Genomic DNA, 21,173 nt, shown 5'->3' with positions numbered 1-21,173 from the left:
GGAGTATTGAGTGTTTCCCATGCATCTAAGCAGTATATTTCAAAGCCCAGGACAATTGTTTAAATTCTGAAATTAAACAAATTGGGTTTCATGATATAGCTCCAGGCATTCAAATCTTTATTTATTCTCTTACAAAAAAAGAGCTTCACTGATTTTCTTGTAAGTCTTGCAGTTTGATAGTCAGTCACAAGGGGGAAGCATTGCCACCTAACTTAATCCTCATGGCTTTGCCCCTCTATACCTTTTATTCCCCCTTTTCACCTCCTCCTTACAGTCAGTGTCTATCCAGCCAGTTAATGTCCTCTATCTTGTGCACCCTTTTACTCTGACTCTATGATGTCATCAGGACTGGGGTGTAAATCTGTTCAGATAAGGATAAGCATATCTACACCACAAGATTTATTTTTGGAAAATATTGCACATGTATAATTTTTAGCAGGGCTGGACAATGTTTTTGCACATTCTTTTCACCCTTTTTTTCTCCACTTTCAAAGACCAGCGGCTCCAGTGTAGCCATGGCCTTCTGATCCAGTGTTTGATCAACTTCCTTGTTTCCTTTCCAAACAGAAAGCCACAGGAGGAAAATGTGTTTACCGAGCTGAGTGCCGCAGTCGGAGCCCTGTGAAGTCTCAAGGCCAGAGAGACACATGTTTGGTATTTCTGCTTCTATCTGGACTGAACATTCCAGGTACATGTTAAAGGAACAAAGTTCTTACAGACCTAAACACAAACGCTCACATATAAATATGATTCACCCAATGCCAAGCCCGGCAGCGTGAGCACATTCAAATAAACTAATTTCCACAGACCTTGGAGGAAAAAAAAGAAGAAAAACAGACCTGTTGTTCCAGCAGAGGTTATAAGAATTGTTTGAAGGGCTGAAGGTAACACCACATAAAGCAGTATCTCACAGTCTGTTTACCTAGAGACCCTCAAATTCACCGTTCACACAAATTATGCACGCTATTTACATTTTCTTCTCAGCAGATTTATAATTTACAGATTTTATTTTACTCGTTTGGTTTCAAATGCTTTACAAGTAGAAGGACAAAGAGTTCAAAAAAATTGCTATGTGGAGTTTTTTTTTTCTTTAAGGGAAGGAATGGTTTTTGGAGAAAACATGAATAAAGAAGACAGACGGAGAGTGGTGAAAACACATGCACGCACATGCACTTCTCTCATGGCCTAGCAATGAAACTAACGGGGAGGTTGAAGTGTTGGAGTGTCTTTCAGAGGTTCATAAAGTAATTTCCTTGTCACAAAGAGCTTTTAACATGGAGAGCAGTGGAGGCAAGGCCATGGGATTTTATATCAAAACCAAGGTCCCGGATACACTCTCACTATTGTGGCTTTAATGCCTTTCGCACTCTGTGGCTTCCCTTTATTTAAAAAGCTTTTACTATGCGGCCTTGTTAATTGGAACAGCCACGTATGTTTACATTTCTTTTTGTGACTTTTCATAATTTGTTAGCGCCTACTAAAAGTCAAGATCTTTTGGGTTCTTCAAAGATTTACACACAGACTCACACGCATGCAGGAAAACACGTAAACGCACACACAAGTGGAAGCATTTCAGACTACAGCTGGTGTATTGAAGCACTTAATTCGATTAACATTTGTTCAGAAGCTCAACTTCGCTTGAGCGATTGCCTTTTTTTTTTCTTAGATTATATTCAGTGGATTGACCTAATGAACAAGAGGCAGCATGCAGGAACATTAAATGGCAGCCCTGCTCTGTAACTGTCTGATTGACACTGGGAGATATACGTGGTGGAACGGGAGAACACACATTTCCTGGTCGGTTAGCTGCTCAAGGCTGCAGAGAGCCCGCAGTGAAGCGGGTGACCTTGGTTAAGCTGGAGCAGACAGAGAGCGACCTTGAGAGACAGCGGTGCAGCAGGATCTGGCTCTCAAAGAGCTGGAAAACATAATGCGTTCATGTTTGAGTATATATCACAGAACTCAGAATGTGGACAGCATGTGGCTCTGAAAACAGATTTTCCCCCACACGCTGTCCTTTACTGGATAGCTTATTATGTATTTCTGATTTCCGAGACATAACATTCATTTGTGGACCCGATCCTTGTTTTTCATCTTTAGATTCCTCAATTTCACAGATAGAGTAGCTTCAAAGTGTTTTTGGAGGTTCTTTTTTTCTTCTCCACTCGTCAAAGCACTACTGTGTTCTCATGTGTTTGTCTTTGATTACGACTTTGATCACTGTCAGTGACAGCACGCGCACACACTGACCTGTCCATCTGGAGATTTTGATGAACATTTTCTTTCACCCCTTCTTATATCATCTCTGTTGTTATCAGTTTGTGCATCCTTTGTGTACTTGTTTGTCAGATGGTTTAGCTTACAGAGCAAAAAATCAACAGTGTCTTTTTATTATCTATCCTTCCACACAAGTCCAGTAACATTTGACTTTAATGAAATGGGGAAAAAAGTATACATAATTTCACTTTTTGGTTTGTAAAGAGGCTACAAACAATAGGTTCTCAAAGTGGCATGTAAAATAATGCATAAGACACACGGAAAGAAATACAAAGTGCATTTTTTATTTGAAACTTGTACATTTTTCATGGACGGTATTCTTTGATTGATTAATGTAAAAAGTAACGGAAGCAAAACACAACCAAAAGTTTGACCATTGTGCTGAATATTTACTTTCTGAGGGCAAACCCCATCAGGCTACATCATGTGCAAATAAATACTGAAATTCGCACATAAACAAACCATACAAATCTCATGCCCTATCATGTGTGTAACGGCTGCTATACACACACCTGTGTCTTACTATGCTAATGCACATGTTGGCAGACAATACACAATATACAAGCAATATACAGATAATAATGAATAAGATAATGAATACAGAGTGCAGCTGTGTGTGGCGGCTCACATAGCAAACACTACACAACTTGTCAGACACTTTTTTTAGGCACATGTTGCTACTACTTCAGAACAACCTTAATTTTTTATAATAATAATGGATTGGATTTATATAGCACTTTTCAAGGCACCCAAAGCGCTTTACAATGCCACCATTCATTCACACACTGGTGGAGGCAAGCTACAGTTGTAGCCACAGCTGCCCTGGGGTAAACTGACAGAAGCGAGGCTGCCATATCGTGCCATCGCCCCCTCTGGCCAACACCAGTAGGCGGGAGGGTAAAGTGTCTTACCCAAGGACACAGCGACCAGGACAGAGAGCCCGGGGATCGAACCGGCGACCTTCCAGTTACAGCTGCTCATTTATCAGTTTCACAACATCCATGATGTGAAACTGTCACATTTCTCCACCTCATCTCAAGATCTGGTGACCGTGTAGGCCATTTAAGTACAGTGAACTCATTCACATGTGGAAGAAACCAGTTTGACATGGTTGGAGCTTTGAGACATGCAGCCATCAGAAGATGGGTACCACCGTGACCATAAAGGAATGCACATGGTCAGCAATTATACTATATACAGTGACCATATAGTGTACGTCATGAATGAAAGTGAGCCTTCAATGTATAAATCTTGATACTGGTCAGTTATGTATGAACGTGATAGTATAAGGATAGAAGCTGCTGTATCTGGTAGTTTTGGTGTAAACAGCTCTTCAACCTTGGCTGGAGGGAAGGTGAAAAAATCCCATACAAGATGTTGGATATCTGTAACGATGCAGTTTTTTTGTTCTTACATAATACCTTAATCACAGGTGATCGAATGTAGCCCCCCTCGTCCTTGCTGCTCTGTTTGCTCTCCACTGTTTGCTGTAGTCAGTTTCTGCACTGCTTTCTGGCTGCGCCACATCAGAGTATGATGGATGTGCACAAGATCCTGATTGCAGTTTAGAGCTGGCTCAGCAGCTCCTGTGGTAAATCATACTATGCAGTCCAAGTTCATGTGAATACAATCTGATTTTCAAAACAGTCCATGAAATGTGTGAAAGCTGTTCTGGGAAATGTTATTCAGTGACTGCTGTTCTGGAAACTGTCTCATAAACGATGGAATGAGCGCTCTGTGGTCAGTATCTGGTTGACGATAAAGACATAGTGCTTCAAGTTTAATTCTGCATGGCAAGTGTTGGTACTAAGTTGTGTGATGAGAGTTTAAAAAACACAGATGTTTCCATGCTTGCTTTGACTGGCTGATGACACAGTGTCCTCCAAATCTTCTTGTCTCTGCTCAGCCATATTTCTTATTATTTTTTACATTTTATTTTTTGAAGTTGTAAGCATCCTTTGTGTCAGCTGACATTGTGCTTTCATCTGCTTGAATCTGCTTTGCTACCAGCGGTATACTGGCAGGTATCACCACAGTCGTCTTCATTCACTGCTGCTTTCAGGTTGCGCCGATGCACTTGTGTTTCATAAAAATCTTTTCTTTTGTACTTTTCCTTTGATCAGGCACAAGTATTTTCATGGTTACATGAAAGCTGGAGGCAATGATGCAATATTCTGCGCATGCACAAATTCATAAATTGGAAGCTTTCTCTTTACCAGATAGACAACTTTTCAGTTTTTCTAGTGACAACCAAGCGTGCCTGTAGTGCACCAGGGCGTGATGTTTCTAATTAGGATGTGGTTGCCTTTCCTCTTTTCCCAGAATGCCTTACTTTGTTGTCATAACTCTTTTTTCCTCTCTCTCTGCAGACGTCTCTAGCACTATATTGGCTTTTTGCTTTCAGTTTCCCCCCCTTTTTTCATGTATTTCAATAGTATGGGGTTCTACTTTCTTGTTATTCAGAATCAGAGGTTGTAGGTCCCTCCGGAATAGGCAGTAAAAACTCACTGGCTCACATTTTCTGAAGTTGCATTTCACAGGCTGGCTTATTAAGCAACACACAGGTTTCCACAATCTCTGGGAGAATGTTCACCATCAGCAGGGGAGCCTTTGACCAATCTCCCTCTGGGTGATATGGTGTTCTTCTTGAGCCTACAATGTTCCAGCTGGATGAACAGCTGATTTTCTAACTCAAAACTTAGGGTATAGTCATCAAATATCTTGATGTCTTCTATCTTGTCTGATTTTGATGTTTTATAGATTCGTACAAATCATGTGAAATGGGATATTATCAATATATTTTCAACACAACATTGTTTTTTTTTCTCCTGGACAGATCATCCAGACACTCTGAGTGCCGAGTAGTGACACTACTGCTAGGGGATGTTTCATTGTGTCTGCTGGGCCTTTAAGGAGCTGAGGATGACTTGCTAAAAGCTTTTTAATCACCGTGATATGGAAAACAGATCGTGTCTCTCAAAGGTCAAACGTATATTCAAAACACTATTCCGATCCTCTCCTGTGGGTCCCAAGTCATAACAAAGGCTGTCAGATGTATTCTCTCAACTAAGAAGCAGTAATGACAGGCCTTACTTGATCCAAGAGAGAAAACAGAGAGTTGCTTCCCAAACCATCCATGATGGAATAAACAGGCTTCTTTCTCCTGTTACGATGGGAGTCTGTTTGTTCTTGGATCCAGCCTCAAGTACAGGAACAGCTGGTTTCAGCGCTGCCAAGCTTCATTTTTTAACGCTGAAGGTTGCTACTTTGTTGCGTGAAGTCAGTGACGCTCTGTTGTGAGTGTGTGAAAGACAAGGTTGGCAGTAATCAAGCTACTGAAATCTGCGACAGGTAGACAAGCCCATAGTTGAGTATAAATGGTAAGTGGCCTGGTACTTATATAGCGCTTTTCTACTACAAGCTTCGTCACCCAATCACACACACACACATACATTCATACAAGAAATCCCAAAAATCCCAGTCTCAGCTGACTGCAGGTTTCCCCAAACTTATAAACAGTAGATTTACATGATGACTGAAACTAGCACCACTGATGAACAATGGTTTGTGAGGTCTCTTGGTCATTAATATGCAAATTGTTATGACCATTGATCAACAACCACTGATCAAACAAACAAGAACATCATATCAAGAAGGCCCTGAGTAAATATCATTATCCTAGCTGGACATTTGTCAAAGCTGGGAAGGCACCTGAAGAAAGCGCCAGATGATCCAGCAGAGAAGAAGGACAACTGCTGCCTAAGTAAGAAAATCCTGAGTGACGCCTTATGTGTTGGAAGTATTGGAACAGCTAAGATGCATTTTGTCTAAACACTACATCTCTTTGGCTTTCAAACCCCAAAACACGCTGCGCCAAAAAAAAAGATCAGATTCCCCGACACAAACAGAGTAATGTAGCGTATGCTGGTAAGTGTCAGGAGGATTGCTGTGATTTATACATCGGGGAAACCAAACAACCTCTGTTTAAGTGGATGCCATAACATAGAAGAGCCACCTTGTCAGGCTAGGTCTCTACATTTACACCTAGAGGCCAGTGGACACTCTTTCAATGATGAGGATGTACACAGGAACGCTGGTTTGAGCGGGGAGTCAAGAAGGCCATTTACGTGGAGAAAGAAAGGTCTGAATCAGGGAGGGTGCCTAAGGGTACACCTTTCACCATCTTAAAATGCTGTGATTGCAGATATTCAGATATGTTATAATACAAATAAACAAATTCTTTACTTGAACAAGGAAAGACACAAGTTGCAGCGATTATTCAGCTTCACATTGCAGGAATAGTATAGATGAACTGTAAGATGAAGAAAACTTTATTTTACAGTTGGCAGTATGAAAAACATGCTAAAGGGGTATGCTTAAAAGGTATCCCCGTGTGTCAGAAAACAATGCTGTTGTCTCTTGCATTTATATATAACATCTTGACATAGTATGCACCAAGCTGGGAGTGAGAATGAGCTGTCTTTTCTAACCCATAACATACAGAGTCAAAAGCTAAAATAAGATATGGTGTTTACTACATATAACATGTAGTGACCAATGTAAGAGATGCCAAGGTAGCCTGGCAAAGATTGCCTCATATAAACAGGAAGTTCATCAAGTTCAGCAGGCATTTAGAGGAGGCCTTGGCCTTGGCAAAAGAAAACATGTATAGAAAGCAACACCCTGAAGAGCGAGGAAAAAAATTACTGATACAAATAAAGTGTGGAGAGGAGGCAGAATGATGTGCCAAGCAAGGCCAATAGATGAACTTGAAAAGGCAGAAAAGAATAAAGGGTAATTGGAAAGAACTTCTAGATATAAAATTATATTAATACAGGCGGAATGTGGCTTGCTTTAAAACTATAGCCAGCTGTCGTAATTGAAGAACCAAGAATGTTTGTTTACATGCATGTTGTCATGCTATCAGATGGGGTTAATACAAACGGATATAGCCTTGAATAAACCTTTGTGAATCAGGGGCCCTAAAGTGGCTACAAGACAACCCCTGCAAGGGGAATGGTTTTGCAGGTGGTGGCCACGGATCATTGCTCTCTGCTTATCCTTCCTGACTGATTTCTTGCTAGTTTTACTTTTTACTTGAGTCCTTGTGATTGTTGGTAGCACGGGGCAGTACTTCCAGCCCATTCGTGTTCCACCAATAGTCCAACTCACCCATAAGTGACATCATAAGAAGGTCTGCTGTGTCTCCCATGACTTTCAAGTGCGTAGAAGAGATGCCAGGAGATGAGGTGTTACATGAGAAGACGTGGAGAGGGCCACAGAAGACCATTAACCTGGCAGCACAATATGAGGAGCATTGCCAGAACCCTACAAAATGACCGGGCTGCTCATGTGTATGTTTGTGACCAAACTGAAATAATCAGATGAAGGTGGGAGGTCCTCCGGTGGAGCCAGTTCTCCCAGCCCCGCACTCTTTAGCTCGACTGAAATTAACTAGAGAACACCAGAACTGGCAGGTTGCCCACTGGTACCCTGTTCACTTCATAGATAATGTTGCAGGCATCACATCATTCATCAGACTCTTAAGTCTGAACCTGCTCTTACCTGTAAAGAGAACGGGGCGCCAAGTTTGGCAGGTAGCAATCACCTGCCAAACTCGGCACCCACCCCCATATAACTTAATCAAAGACAGTCCCTAAAAGTTAAGAAATCACAATAAGCAATAGAGCTTAGGAAAAGTATTTAAAAAACAAAAGACAAGAAAATTCTACAGCTAAGGTGTCAGCTGCTTGAAGTCAGGTCACTTTCCAAGTACAGATACACTTTTTTTCTTATATATTTTATTGAAATTTAACCCATTTACTCAGTGAAGCGGGCAGCCATTGGGCGCCCGGGGAGCCGTGTGTAGGGACGGTACTTTGCTCAGGTGTACCTCATGGTAGCCGTTTAGTGGATTTGAACGCCCAACCTTCCGATCACGGGGCCACCACCCTACCTACTGAGCTATCCCTGCACCTTTTCCTTGTTTAATTAACAGCAACACTAAGTCTTTATCTGCCAAATGTAACTACAGCCGTTGATAAAAGAAAGAGAAGGAGGGTGATTAATTTTGATGCACTTCAAAAAAGAAAGTTTAATGCTTTGAGTTTGGAATATTGAAAGATTGAAAATGTTGCATTTTCAAGGCCTTGCAGATCTTTAACTGCACAATTATCAAGGAAGCAAAGCAAAGTCAGACAGCATGACTCACTGCCTGCCGGCGACTCACTTACAGAAATTTGAAAACGTCTTTGTTGTTCAAGGTGAGTAAGTTGAAGAAAAGAATGCCTCGCTGCCAAATTTAATGAGAATTTTTAGGGATGTGAATAAAAAATAATGTGTTTTATCTCTCAAACAGGAAACCAATTTCTTTCTAAATGTATTTCACCTATCAGCTACATTTTACTTGCCTTGATCCGTCCAACATCTCAGCCCCTCTACCCTCACCCACTCCTACGTCTCTTTGTGGCACGCCGGCATTGTTATTGGTGTCATAATTTACCTCTTTATGCAAACATGACCCTGTCCCCGATATGCCGGCAAAATATTCATACTGTAGTCACCGTGAGACCAATAAAGAATGAGATAGGAGGGACATAAATTATTTCTTCTTTGCTACGGTATTTCATATTTCACTCAGCTGCATTTCCTAGTATTGCAATATGCACATGCATTTATGCATGCATGCCTTACCTGCGTTTTCTTTATAGGCTCTACATGTGAGACAAAGGAGTGTGACATTGTTATGAAATAAATAGATCAAAGGACAGACAGAGATGAAAAGCAAGGACAGGTGTGCGGTGCAGGCATGAAGGCGAGTAAATGGGATACACAGGAGTCATGTGAGGCATTTATGCATTTGTATCGCTGGTAATTTAAGATGCTACCTTTTAGACCAACTACAGGAGTGCAGGCAGAGATAACTAGAATGAAGGCGTGTATTGCTGAAGTGAAGATGGTCTTAAGTAATGAAGAGACTGAATCGAATGAACCCCTCAGAGTGGCACAGAGGGACCATTGTGCTGTATGGATTTGGTAGCACTCATGGGTTTGACCTTGGCTGCCTCTCCCTCTTCTCCTCCCTCCTCCCTACACGTTAACCCACCCCCAGGGTCCCACTCAACCTTGGCTAATTAGCTCACATCCCAGTGGCACATGTTCAACACGCAATTTATCCACAGCAAGGACATAACAACTGCAGCGTCCCGCCTCTGTGCTGTTTCTCGTTTATTCTCTCATGTTACCGGCGCTACACTGTAGCTTGCTTATCTGTTTTTATTTAAGTATTATAACACAGTGCTGTAAAAAAAACAGTACAGCTTTCTCCCCAGTTTTTTTTTTTTTTTTGCATATTTGTCACTCGTTTCAGGTCATCAAAAAAATTTTGTTATTAGACAGAGATAACCTGAGTAAATGCGAACGGCAGTTTTTAAAGGATATTTAATTTATTTAAACCTATGTGGCCCTGTGTGAAAAGGGCCACATGTGGGTTACTGTGTGAAAAAGTAACTCAAACCTTATAACTGAGTGTACAGTGAGTCTTTCACATGGCTGTGGAGGAATTTTGTCCTACTCTGCAGATTTTTTTTTTTTAAATTTCAGACACATTTTTAAGCACGCTTCCTTGTCTCGTCAGTTCTGATTTGCCCCAGCTGTGTTTCCCTCCTGTTGTCCATTCCCCGATTGCTCCCTCTATGTATTTAAGCCCTGTGTTTCAGTTTGTCATGGTCGCGATCTTCCCCCCTGGTTGTAAATAGTTTGGTGTTTTGATGTAAATAAATGTCTTATTTTGCTCTCTGTCATCGTTTGCCTTCGCTGGAGGGTCCGAGGGAGGGGCCGCTCCAGCCTTCCGTCTGTCTTCACTGGTGGGTCCGAGGGACCGCTTCAGCCTTCCGTCTGTCTTCACTGGTGGGTCCGAGGGACCGCTTCAGCCTTCCGTCTGTCTTTGCTGGAGGGTCAGAGGGAGGGACCGCTTCAGCCTTCCGTCTGTCTTCGCTGGAGGGTCCGAGGGACCGCTCCAGCTTTCATCCGCCTTCGCTGGGGGGTCCGAGGGACCGCTCCAGCCTTCGTCGTCTTCGCTGGAGGGTCCGAGGGACCGCTCCAGCCTTCGTCGTCTTCGCTGGGGGGTCCGAGGGACCGCTCCAGCCTTCCGTTTCCACTGGAGGATCCAAGGGGCCTGTCCAGCCATCAGCGTCGCCTGCAGAACAGCAGCCGGTGCCGTATGCGCTGGGCATGAATCAAACATTTTCTTTGGGGTTACATGTTTTAAATGTTTGATTTTTGGGTGGGGGGAACTGTTACGATTCGGTGTTGTCAGTGTTTTGTTTTAGGCGTGACTGTTATGTTGCCTGTTTTACTTTGAAGGTCTGTATCTCAGTGTGTTCAGTTTACGCTTCCTTGTCTCGTCAGTTCTGATTTGCCCCAGCTGTGTTTCCCTCCTGTGGTCCATTCCCTGATTGCTCCCTCTATGTATTTAAGCCCTGTGTTTCAGTTTGTCATGGTCGCGATCTTCCCCCCCGGTTGTAAATAGTTTGGTGTTTTGATGTAAATAGCTGTCGATACTTTCGTTTTGGTATATCTTTGTGGAAAACCGTAGTAGTTATTTATCTATTTATTTCCCCTCTGCGAATTGCTGCCTTATTGTGGTAGAAGGGTTTGTATATCCCAGGGATCCCAGGGGCTATGTTTTCTGGGTGCTTTTGCCCATGGCAAACTGGTCCTGGGTGAGGGACCAGACAAAGAATGATTCAGAAGACTGGGGCCCTGCCCTGGAGCCAGGCATAGGTAGGGTGCCTGAGGCCTTATTCCATGGGGCCCGGATGGGCGCAGCATGAAAAGGGACATGAGCCCATCCTCCTGCAGGCCCACCACCTACAGGAGGTGCCATAGTGTTTGGGTGTCTTGTGTGCACCGATGGATGGATGTTTATTTATTTATTTTTTTAGCCATTAAAAGTTGGACTTGCTGGTGTGTTTTGGATCATCTTCCTGCTGCATGACTCCAGTGAGCTTGACTTTTAGAGCACAAAATGATGGTCAGACATTCTCCTTTACGATTTCCTGGCGGAGAGGAGAGTTAGTGGTTCTAATAATTACAGCAAGTCATCCTGAAGCAGACCCAGACCATCACACTACCTCCACCTGTTGTTAAGGTTATCTTTATATGAAATGCTGTATTAGACTCAAACCTCCCAAAAAGTTCAGCTTTTGTTTCGTCAGTCCACAGAATATTTTACTTTTAGTCTTTTTTTTGGAAGATGTGAAACAAACCTTTGGGGCTTTTTTGGTCAGTAGTGGTTTGGTCAGCTCTCCTGAACTCTGGCCTTAAACGAGGCAAGTGAGGTCTGCATTTCTTTGATGTTGTTCTGGGTTCTTCTGTGACATCCTGGATGAGTCATTGATGAACTATTAGAGTACTCCACTCCTCAGCAGGTTCACTACTGTTTCAAGATTTCTGTAATTGTGGGTAATGGCTCTCACTGTGGGTCACTCTATACCATAGGTGTCAAACTCTGGCCCGTGGGCCAAATTTGGCCCACAGCCTAATTACATTTGGCCCGCGAAGCCATACCAAATTATTATTAGAGCTGGCCTACTGGTATTATACAGCTAATATATATATTGTTTAGTATTAAGCTTTGCTTGTTCCATATTCAGTTTTTCAGCAAAACTTGTTTGAGTCCATAAGAAAAGAATCATTCATATATCTGGAGGAAGATTTTTATTTCAGTAAATATTAATGTTAGCCCGCGACTTTGTTCCAGTTTTGAATTTTGGCCCACTGTGTATTTGAGTTTGACACCCCTGCTCTATACCAAAGCCTTAGAAATGGCTTTTTAACATTTTCGATATCCAGGCCTGGCCATATATAGTGAAAGTGATTTAATCAGAGTTAGTTACTTTTCCACATAGAGTCGTATGTGTAGATATTTATTTAACATGAACATTGAATGTTAGTTTCGTATAGTCAGCATTTTATACATTTGTTTTCCGTAACAAAGTTGATAAGTGGACTGCATAGCACTATTATATCAGTAAAGAGCCAATTTTAGGAGATAGGTGCTGGTGTCGAACAAGATTACGCTAATTGTGCAGAGCATTATGCTATCAGCTGTTTTTGAATTTTTTAAAAAAATGTTAAAGATGCTTAATCCATAGCAAGCAATTTTTCCATCACGCAGTGGAAAGACTTGCATAAATTAGGGTTTTTCTAATAAGTTTAATGGAAGAAAAATAACCTTTGTCATTCTTAGGGGCGGGAGAAGACTGCAGTGATTAAACACAGTTTTTCAGGCTTTTTCTCTCCTTTAATTTGATCTTAGTCAATACAGAAAAGAAGACCTTGCACAAATATGAAGCTCATTTTAACTGTACTGCTGCTGCCTTTCAATTACAAGTCCATCCACCAATTTTCTCCACCACTTATTCAACTTCAATTGAAGGGAAGTTGAAAGCTTAAAAAGGCAGGGTACCCCTCGGTCAGTTTGCTCGTCAATCACAGGGCTGAGACAGATAAGCGCACACACTCACATCAGCACCAATTTAGAATGACATTTGACTACACAGTGTCAAATAACACAAACACGCTAGTAGGCAGTCCTCAGAGGAGAAACTTTATTTGCATGCTTGAACCAACTTACGGGCTTTTCTCCATTTAATTATTTAATTACTGCTCCATGAGCATGTATGACCATGCATGCTCATAATTAATGCATAAGCGGTTGGGAAAAGGGCTTTAGATTTTAGAGGTCATGTCTCTCCTCACAAAAAGCCAATAGCAACGACAAAGTGACTTACATGGTCACAAGAACGTTCGGCTTCGGTCAGAAGCTTACATTACACTCATTTTGAATTTCATGTTAATTTTGGGCTTTTAGTGATTTCTGTGAACTGTTCTTTTTTCAGAATGAAGTGATTGAACAGCATAAAACTTTAATGACTTAAAAAAAACAATTAGTTGAACAAGTTTGAAATTTGGTTTTATTTGCTCCCAAGTTTCACCATGACCAGATGTTTTTGATAGTCGTCAACAACCTTCTGGCTGGATATTTGATCACTCTTCGAGGAAGAATTGGTAGTGTTTATTTAAATTGGCTACTTTTCTGGCATGGACCTGACTTTTAACTATAGTCCACAAATTTTCCATAAGGTTGAGGTCGGGGCTTTGAGAAGAATATTCCAGAATCTTAATGCTATGCATGTTTGGGATCATTGTCCTGTTGGAACATCCAGTTGTGTCCCAGTTTCAACTGTCTAACTGTTGATGTGAGGTGAAACTGAAAAAATAGTTATTCTACTTTGTGCATTGTACCACAACCACTGGCAGTAAAATGGCCCCAGAGCTGAGCGCTGTTAAACAAATTATTTTTATGCTGGCAAAGAGAAACAAGCAGATGCAGTCAGTGATGATCACTAATGAGAAGTTAATGGGCCTTGGCTTTGTCATGATAAAAGACACACAACTTCAGTACAACTTACTAAAGAATGTAAATAAGTCTATATATTTACAAGTGTTTGTAGACTTTTGACCCTGTGTGCATTAGAGAAAATCCAAATTAAATCAAACTTATGCACCACAATTCTTGTTTCGTTAAGTCATTAAAGATGTAGACTGTACAATCGGTCCACCCTGGAAAAAGAAGAGTTCAAAGAACTCATTAAAAGCCCAAAATTACTATGCCATTTATGCCCAACATCCACATATATAAACTTCTGAGTACAACCCAATGTCCTTATGACCTTAATTATAATGTGTCTCTGATGATGAACACAGACGAGCTTAGTGGAAGGAATGGGTGCTGAATAAATTTGTATAAAACATTTTAATTGAAAGACCTGTGAAATGTCAGGAGTGGCTTAGGGGACTTTCAACACGAAGTGAATTATTGTTTTGTGTCTGTGTGGAGGTGTGTTTGTGCATTCAGTCTGTAAAGTTTGCAGAGACTGCTTGGAAACTTGAAGCACTCAGCAACGCTGACAAATATAAAAGTCCTTCAAACTTATTTTTTCTTTGAGTGTTTCAATCATAAGCAGCCAGCCTTACTGTGTCAGCGTTTAAATGAATGCCACAATCAATCCATGTGGGACATGCCCAGAACTCCTCACCCAGGAATCATCCTTGTCAGATCCCGAACCACCTCAACTGGCTCCTTTTGATGGAGTAGCAGCTCTGGTCTAAACCCCTCCCAGATGGCCGAACTCCTCCGCCTATCTCTTTGAGGGGCCAGCCACCCTTTGGAGAACGCTCATCTCTGCCACTTATAAGACAATAAGTGGCATCCTGATATTGGTGGGAAGGCTGTTCCACAGTTTGGGAGCCCTAACAACAAAGGCCTGCTGACCTTTGTTTACTAGGTGAGACCTTGGACAAACCAGCCCCATTCAACAATAAAAATAGCCATCCAGGCATATAGAGGCCAAACAATTCTTTCATATGATTTGGAGCATTGTAATTTAATGCAAGTCATTAGTAAGCTTTTAGAATAGACATGAAATTTAACAGCCAACCAGTGTAAACTTCCTAATACTGGAGTAATATACTGACATATCCTGGTGCCAGTTAAAATCCAGCCACATTCTGAATTATCTGGAGTCAGTGTAGTGGGCATTTTTTTTCAACTTGAGCATTGAAACACAGCTCAGTGTTGAAAATCACTGGTTATGAGTAGATTGCTTGACATTTTTGGACAAAAGGCTTAGCGTACTGTGGGTCAGGGTAGTGGATTTAATAACTAAAACATCAAAGTTATCATCATTAAGCTTTGAAAGGTTTTGAGACAGCCAGCAATTGATATTGTCAAGGCTTTGAAGTACAGTGAGAACACATGGGTCACTTTTCCTGGCATCTGTTTGTCAAGTGGTCTGGGTAAACTCAAGGCTCCCCTGCTTGGCTGCAGTGGCCCGAGGCTGCAATTTGCAGGGCATTGTGCCCTCAGATGGGAAATAAACAAAGGCTGATGGTAACATGATTTCAGTCATTTACAAGACTACTTTACTTTCAATAAACTTTCAAAAGTTCACCTTCTCTTCTCAAGCCCTCTCCCACCACCATACTGAACACAGTTGATAAGAAAGCACCCCCCCCCCCCCCCCCCCCCAAAAAAAAAAACCAACAACTGAAAATCATCAGTAGGATATTGCTAATGATGCATAAATTTTAAACAAGCATTTTGTAGTTGAAAGTTCATGTTTCTCTTTTTAAATATTCTTTTCCAGCTTTTTTTTTAAAGCATCAGAAAATGTAATCTGATGTTGCAGACAGTGAAGGTTTATTTATAAACTGTGTTATCTGGACTTGTGATGTCATTATAAGGTTGCAGACAATGTCACGACCTGAGTGAGGCCGTTGCGATGTTGCCTAACAACAGCGAGAAATTACTTGTGTCCCCAACCTGCCAAGTTTTAAGAAAAGTGGGGTTAAGGTGAAGTACAGACAGAGACGCAGAATGCCAGAATCCTCGATTAACAGCAAGAACATTCTAAAAGTTTCTTTAAATGAAAGAATCTGAAAAATGTAAAATTTAAATGTCAACATCTGACACGTTTACCCCAAGCGAGGGGGGCGCAGAGAAGAGACTACAAGCTCGAATATCTGCTGCTTTGTTTGTTGTAATCAGGATGGCCTTGTGTTTATACACCGACCTTGAACACTGTTACTAAAGGAGAGACAAACAGACTATGAACCATCCTATCGCAAGCGTGTTACGCTGCTCGTGTTTGCAGTTTACCCACATTCAGTGAGAGGTTCGCAGCTGAGGTAAACAATGAGCAAAGCTGTGTTTGTTCAGAGAGAGGCTTTGTGTATCACTGAGCTGTTTTTAAAAACTGCCGGGGTTACGACGCACAACTTACTGTAAAACTGTAGATCTAAGGAACTGTATGAGCAGCTGGTAGGAGACGGGGCTGCTCTGTGAATGCCAAGCAAATTTATTTCTTGTGGAGGACCGTAGGTGTGTGCGTGTAGGCTATTAGCCTACAATCACATATTTGTCTCAGGGAATAATACATGATACAATCAGGCTGATGCAGAATCATTATAGTTTTGAATTTTCTTATTAATTCATATTTTTTATTTCATTTTTTGTTTTTATTTCACTTCAGTTTCAGTTTAGTTTTCCTTGTTTTAAAACTTTTGTTTTAATTGAGTTTTTATTAGTTCAGTTGTTTTAATTAATATTGTATGCAGGAAATATCCAAGATTTAGGAAAACCAGTCCGTGTATTACAGTACAAACACAGACATTTTGGAAAGAATTTGCCTCACAGACTTGTAAACATCCAAAGCATCAATAAACACAAAGCGTCTTCGAGCAAGGTGTGATAGCAAATTTTGCCAAACTAAGGTGTCTTAAAAGTTCACAAAATAATTTTCAGTTAGTTTTAATTTTTCTCAAAGCTCAATTCTTTTTTTTTTTTTTAATCTATTTTTACTTTGGATAATTAAAATCTCAAATTAACACCTTTTGCTCAAAATCAAACAAAGCAAACAAAAAAAGGTTCAAAGTTCAAAAATTTAGACGTATTGCTGTGAAGCTTTTAGCTTCATACATCAAACACTTCACCATATATTTTTTGGGTTTGTAGAACACGGCTAAAATGGAAAATCTGCACATATTTAAAAACATGAATTATTATCTTCACAGTTATAATTAGAGTACAATCCATTCAGATTATACCATCTATTAATACTTTTGTTTTTGTGCTACAACTTGTGATATGTGCCCAGTCCAGCATAAAGATTCATGAAAATAACATTTTCTTCAGAGAATTCTGTGTTAAAAAGTTTTCTACATTCTTTATTTTTGCAATATTGTGAAATACAGAAGTCACTGTTTGTCTTTTGCATTGTGGAGTTTTTGAGTAGTTTGCGCTCAAATATGAGACTTTACAGATCAGCCTGATTTTTTTTCTGTTTTGATGCTAAAAAAAAAAAAAAAAAGACCAGTGAAAATGTCAGGCTTTTATCTTTAATATTTCTTGAAATATTCATGTTCAAACACTGCCTCAGATTTCAATGAGCAAAAGGAAACAAAACTCATTACATATGTTAAATTATTTATGTAAATTAGAGTTTTGGAGAGCAGAAAATGTTCTAAAGATTGGCAGATTTGAGATTCAGTGAACCGTGAGAACATGGATCTGATGGAGCTTCAGTTTTAAGTTAAGTTGTTTACAGGCCTGGACTGTTGTGTCACACACAGATAGTCCATTTCAGACTTATGTTTGGCTTGGGTGAAAGTGCTGTCTGTACAGAATTCACAGAACACGGTGGTGTTAAGGCACAGTTGAAACCACGCTGACTTTTTATTAGAGAGCCGGCAGGTTAAAGAGGTTCTAATCTCATCTAAAAGAAACTGACATTTGCATTTTCACACCTCTGTTGGGCGAAGTCTAGAAATGTTCAGGGCTTCAGTGCATGCATTAAAACCAACTTAAAAATATGGTGAAATGTCTCAGGACCCACTTTCTTTGCTCTTTTTAAAATAATGACTTAGGAAGAAGCAGTGTGCTTGTACATTAAAAACATTAAAAAAAAACAACAAAGTCGTGCTTAGAACATTTCCACAGACCTCTAAAATAATCACCGTTCCATTATATATCCTTTCGTTCCTCAGTGTGAGCAGTGATTGAGCATTTCACATCACCAGACAAGGCGGGCCATACTTCAGCGACAGGAGCGTGAGTCGTGTCTAACAGTTTTGGTTTGAACTGTCCTCTTAACTCAATTGTTCTGATTTTGGTGTACACAGTCTTGACCTCGTGCTCTCAGATCTAGACCCTTTTCTTTTTAATTTTTAATTTTTATCCCTGATTAGTCCTTTTAATCTGCCTTGCACTTCGTTGCATCTTTCCACATTCATCTTAGTGCTTGTATTGTTAGTCCTTTCTTTTCTGATTCATAAAAAAGACCAAGTTAGAAAAAAAATGTACATTTTATTTTCCATTTGTGCAACAAATCTAAAGTCAGCTTGTCTTCTTTCATGCTCTGAGACACACACATGCACACACAGATGCACATGCACACTCATACACTCACTTTGCTGTAAGTTGGTGACACGAGTCCTTGGAAAGTGCAGTATTCAATTTGTAACTATTATGGAGACAAGGACGAAGTCCTTTATGTGAGCAGCCACAGAGAGAAAATGGAAGCAGTCACTATAGCAACCGCCAGAAGAGTGCCCAACAAATCAACAAACAATGCGGTACAAGACTTTTCCAGGGGAGCCATTTAATGCGAAGCCTTGAATCATACAAAGTTGTCCTCTTAAGTTTCTGAAACCTGTCTTGGAGTGTCTGTGGGTATCTAAGCCCCAAGTACTTGGTAAAAACCTTGTGTTTTTCTCCGCACTTGTGCTTCAAGGCCAACTTGGCTGAATGTGCCAAAGAACTGTCTTCTTGGGTCATGGCAACCTCAGGATTTCATCTGTGTGATCAGCCTTCAGGAAGTGCTTACTGCCACTAAAGAACAAAACAATACTTACTTATTAAAAGCATTTTGTGTTTTGAAGTAATCTGGACCCGCTAACAAAGCTCAAATTTAGTATTTTGTGATGGACGCAGAACTTCTTTGTTTGTGAGTGCGATGCATCCAAGGCTGACGTTTAAGACAAACTGCAATTGTCTTTTTAGGGAAATTGTCTACCGGACTCAGCAGTGTGGGTGGTATTGTTTTCAGTGAAATAATTCACTGTTTTGAGCTCTATGGCAGGTGTTATATGATTTTGTCAGGGTGATAGCATCTCTGTGCATGAAATGATGAAATGTCATAGCTGTGCAGTATCATGGTCCTGGGCCATGTTGGCCCAGTATTCTTAGTTTTTGTGTGTTTTTGTATTTTGTTCCCTATTTATGCCTTGGTTCCTAGGTTATTTAGTTAAGATGTTCCTTATTTGGTTACCTCCTGTGTGCCCCTGTGTATCTGTGAGCCCTCGTCTCTCCTTGTGTTTTATTCCATGTTTTCCCCAGCCCGTTATGACTGTGTTCTCCCCGTGCTCTCTCTCCTCCTGTCTGAACCTCTGTGTACTTCCTGTTTTACTTTGACAGTCTCTCGTCAGTATGCGTCATGTTGTGTTCACTCCTGCCCTGTCTCGTTATGATTATCTGTGTCAGCTGTGTTCCCCGTGTGCTCCCACTTCCCTCGTTAACCCTCTGTGTATTTATGTGCGTGTCTCCCTCAGGTCAGTGTTGCGTCGTCAATGTCTTCTCCCCGAACCTGTGTGTCTTTCTGTGTTCCCTCGGTCTTCTGTTAGTATTCCCAGTTTAGTTCTGTTTTGTTTTAAAGGCCTGCAATAAAGCAGTGATTTTGAGTTCAGTTCCTGTCTCCGTGAGTTTTGCGTTTGGGTCCTCATCTGCCTCCACACAGCCAGTTCATGACATGCAGTCGAGAACAAAATTTAAAGTGGGTGTGGTTCGACCTACAAGTACAAATCATCAGTGCTGCGAGTACGCCTAAAGGGTTCCAGGCCTCTTTGCTTTATGCCTCTGCACTGCATTCTTCTTAGTTTTTAATATATTACTTCCCATATTAAGTATCTTTATCTGATGTACGAACGTGCAATATTATTGAAGATGGATGTGGTGCATGAGCTCAGTGGAGTCGAGCTGGTATGATCCCATCGGGAGATTTATGAAAGTTAGCCACTTAGTTTAATGGCACTTCCTTTTGTCCTCCCTCCCTCTGTAATTCCTGCAAGTGGATTTCACTTTCCCATGGCCCCTGTTTGAGTAAATATCTTCTGTGGTTCTGACCTCGCTCTAAATTTCACCACCAGAAACAAAACTGTGCCGTGGCTGAAGCTGCCTGACTCGAGCTGTCCGCGTGTCACAGCGGCGAGTTTCCAAAAGTGCAGATCAACTGCGCGTTTTGTATGCACATGCACACACAAACTACTGATCTGCTTTTATTTGAGAGCGGCCCACTCGCTGGCAGAAGCGACTCAGAGAAGAGAACGGTGGTGTTTTCTTTGCCGAGGTGCGAAAAGACACTCTTGCAGTTTTTGATAAATGTTACTTGAACTCAGAGGAGTCTTGACTTAAAGACACAAACAACGCAACCCCCTCTCACAAAACAGAATGCATGTTTTGTAAGAAGTCCCATCCTTTAAGTAGTGTGATGCGACCGTGAGAGGGCCTCCCCATGCTGAGCTAAGTCAGACTGGGCTGGGAACCAGCAGGCACCGTGCCAGAGAACAAGTCTGCCTCATATCAAAAAGAAAAACTAACAACTTTCAGCCTGGGAAACCAAAAGTCTCTGCACATTTCATTAATGCATTATCAACGCGTTACCCTTGAGTTTCCTCCTAAAGTTAAGAACCTGAAAGTTTTCATTAAACTGAACTATTGCCTTTTCCCCCCCTACCCTTTCAGCAACAGCCATTTAAAGTTTTACACTTGCCAGTCTCTGCGGATTAGTTGTGCAGCCCGATCCATTTGTTTCAGATTTCCTAGCTCACAGGAAACAGACTTGTAATGCAGATAAATGTTTTCAACTGTTGCATATTAAACCCCAACTGTTGTCATCTAAACTGACATCTTGCATTAATTCATCTGGTGTTTAGATGCAAAGGTGGTACATACGTGTCTATGAGATGACATGCATCAGTCATTATTTAGGGGATAGGGTGGCATGTTTGGCATCAGTTTTCAGATCTTCATCCAATTTTAAATAAAGCATCAACTTGTTGTGGTGGTGGGAGGCCAGTTAGGTGAAAGATGTTTAAGAAATATTTCAGATTGACTAAATTTACCCTGGGAAGGATGGTTAAGTGGAGAGACACCTTGTCCAAATCTGATAAACAAACAATAGACGAAAAGGAGGCCTGAAAAAGAGCGACCGAGCGCTGCAGCTGTCTTTTCAACTCTGTGCTTTTGCAACAAGACATAATGTAATCTCTCCTTG

The sequence above is a fragment of the Aulonocara sp. 'chitande type north' Nkhata Bay genome, linkage group LG16, assembly GCF_057382095.1.
Source record: "Aulonocara sp. 'chitande type north' Nkhata Bay isolate Kocher_YH1m ecotype deep benthic linkage group LG16, A_spYH_male_GT1.1, whole genome shotgun sequence".
Lineage (NCBI taxonomy): Eukaryota > Metazoa > Chordata > Actinopteri > Cichliformes > Cichlidae > Aulonocara > Aulonocara sp. 'chitande type north' Nkhata Bay.
The sequence above is the reverse complement of the archived record's forward strand: the minus strand, read 5'-3'. Positions refer to the sequence as shown.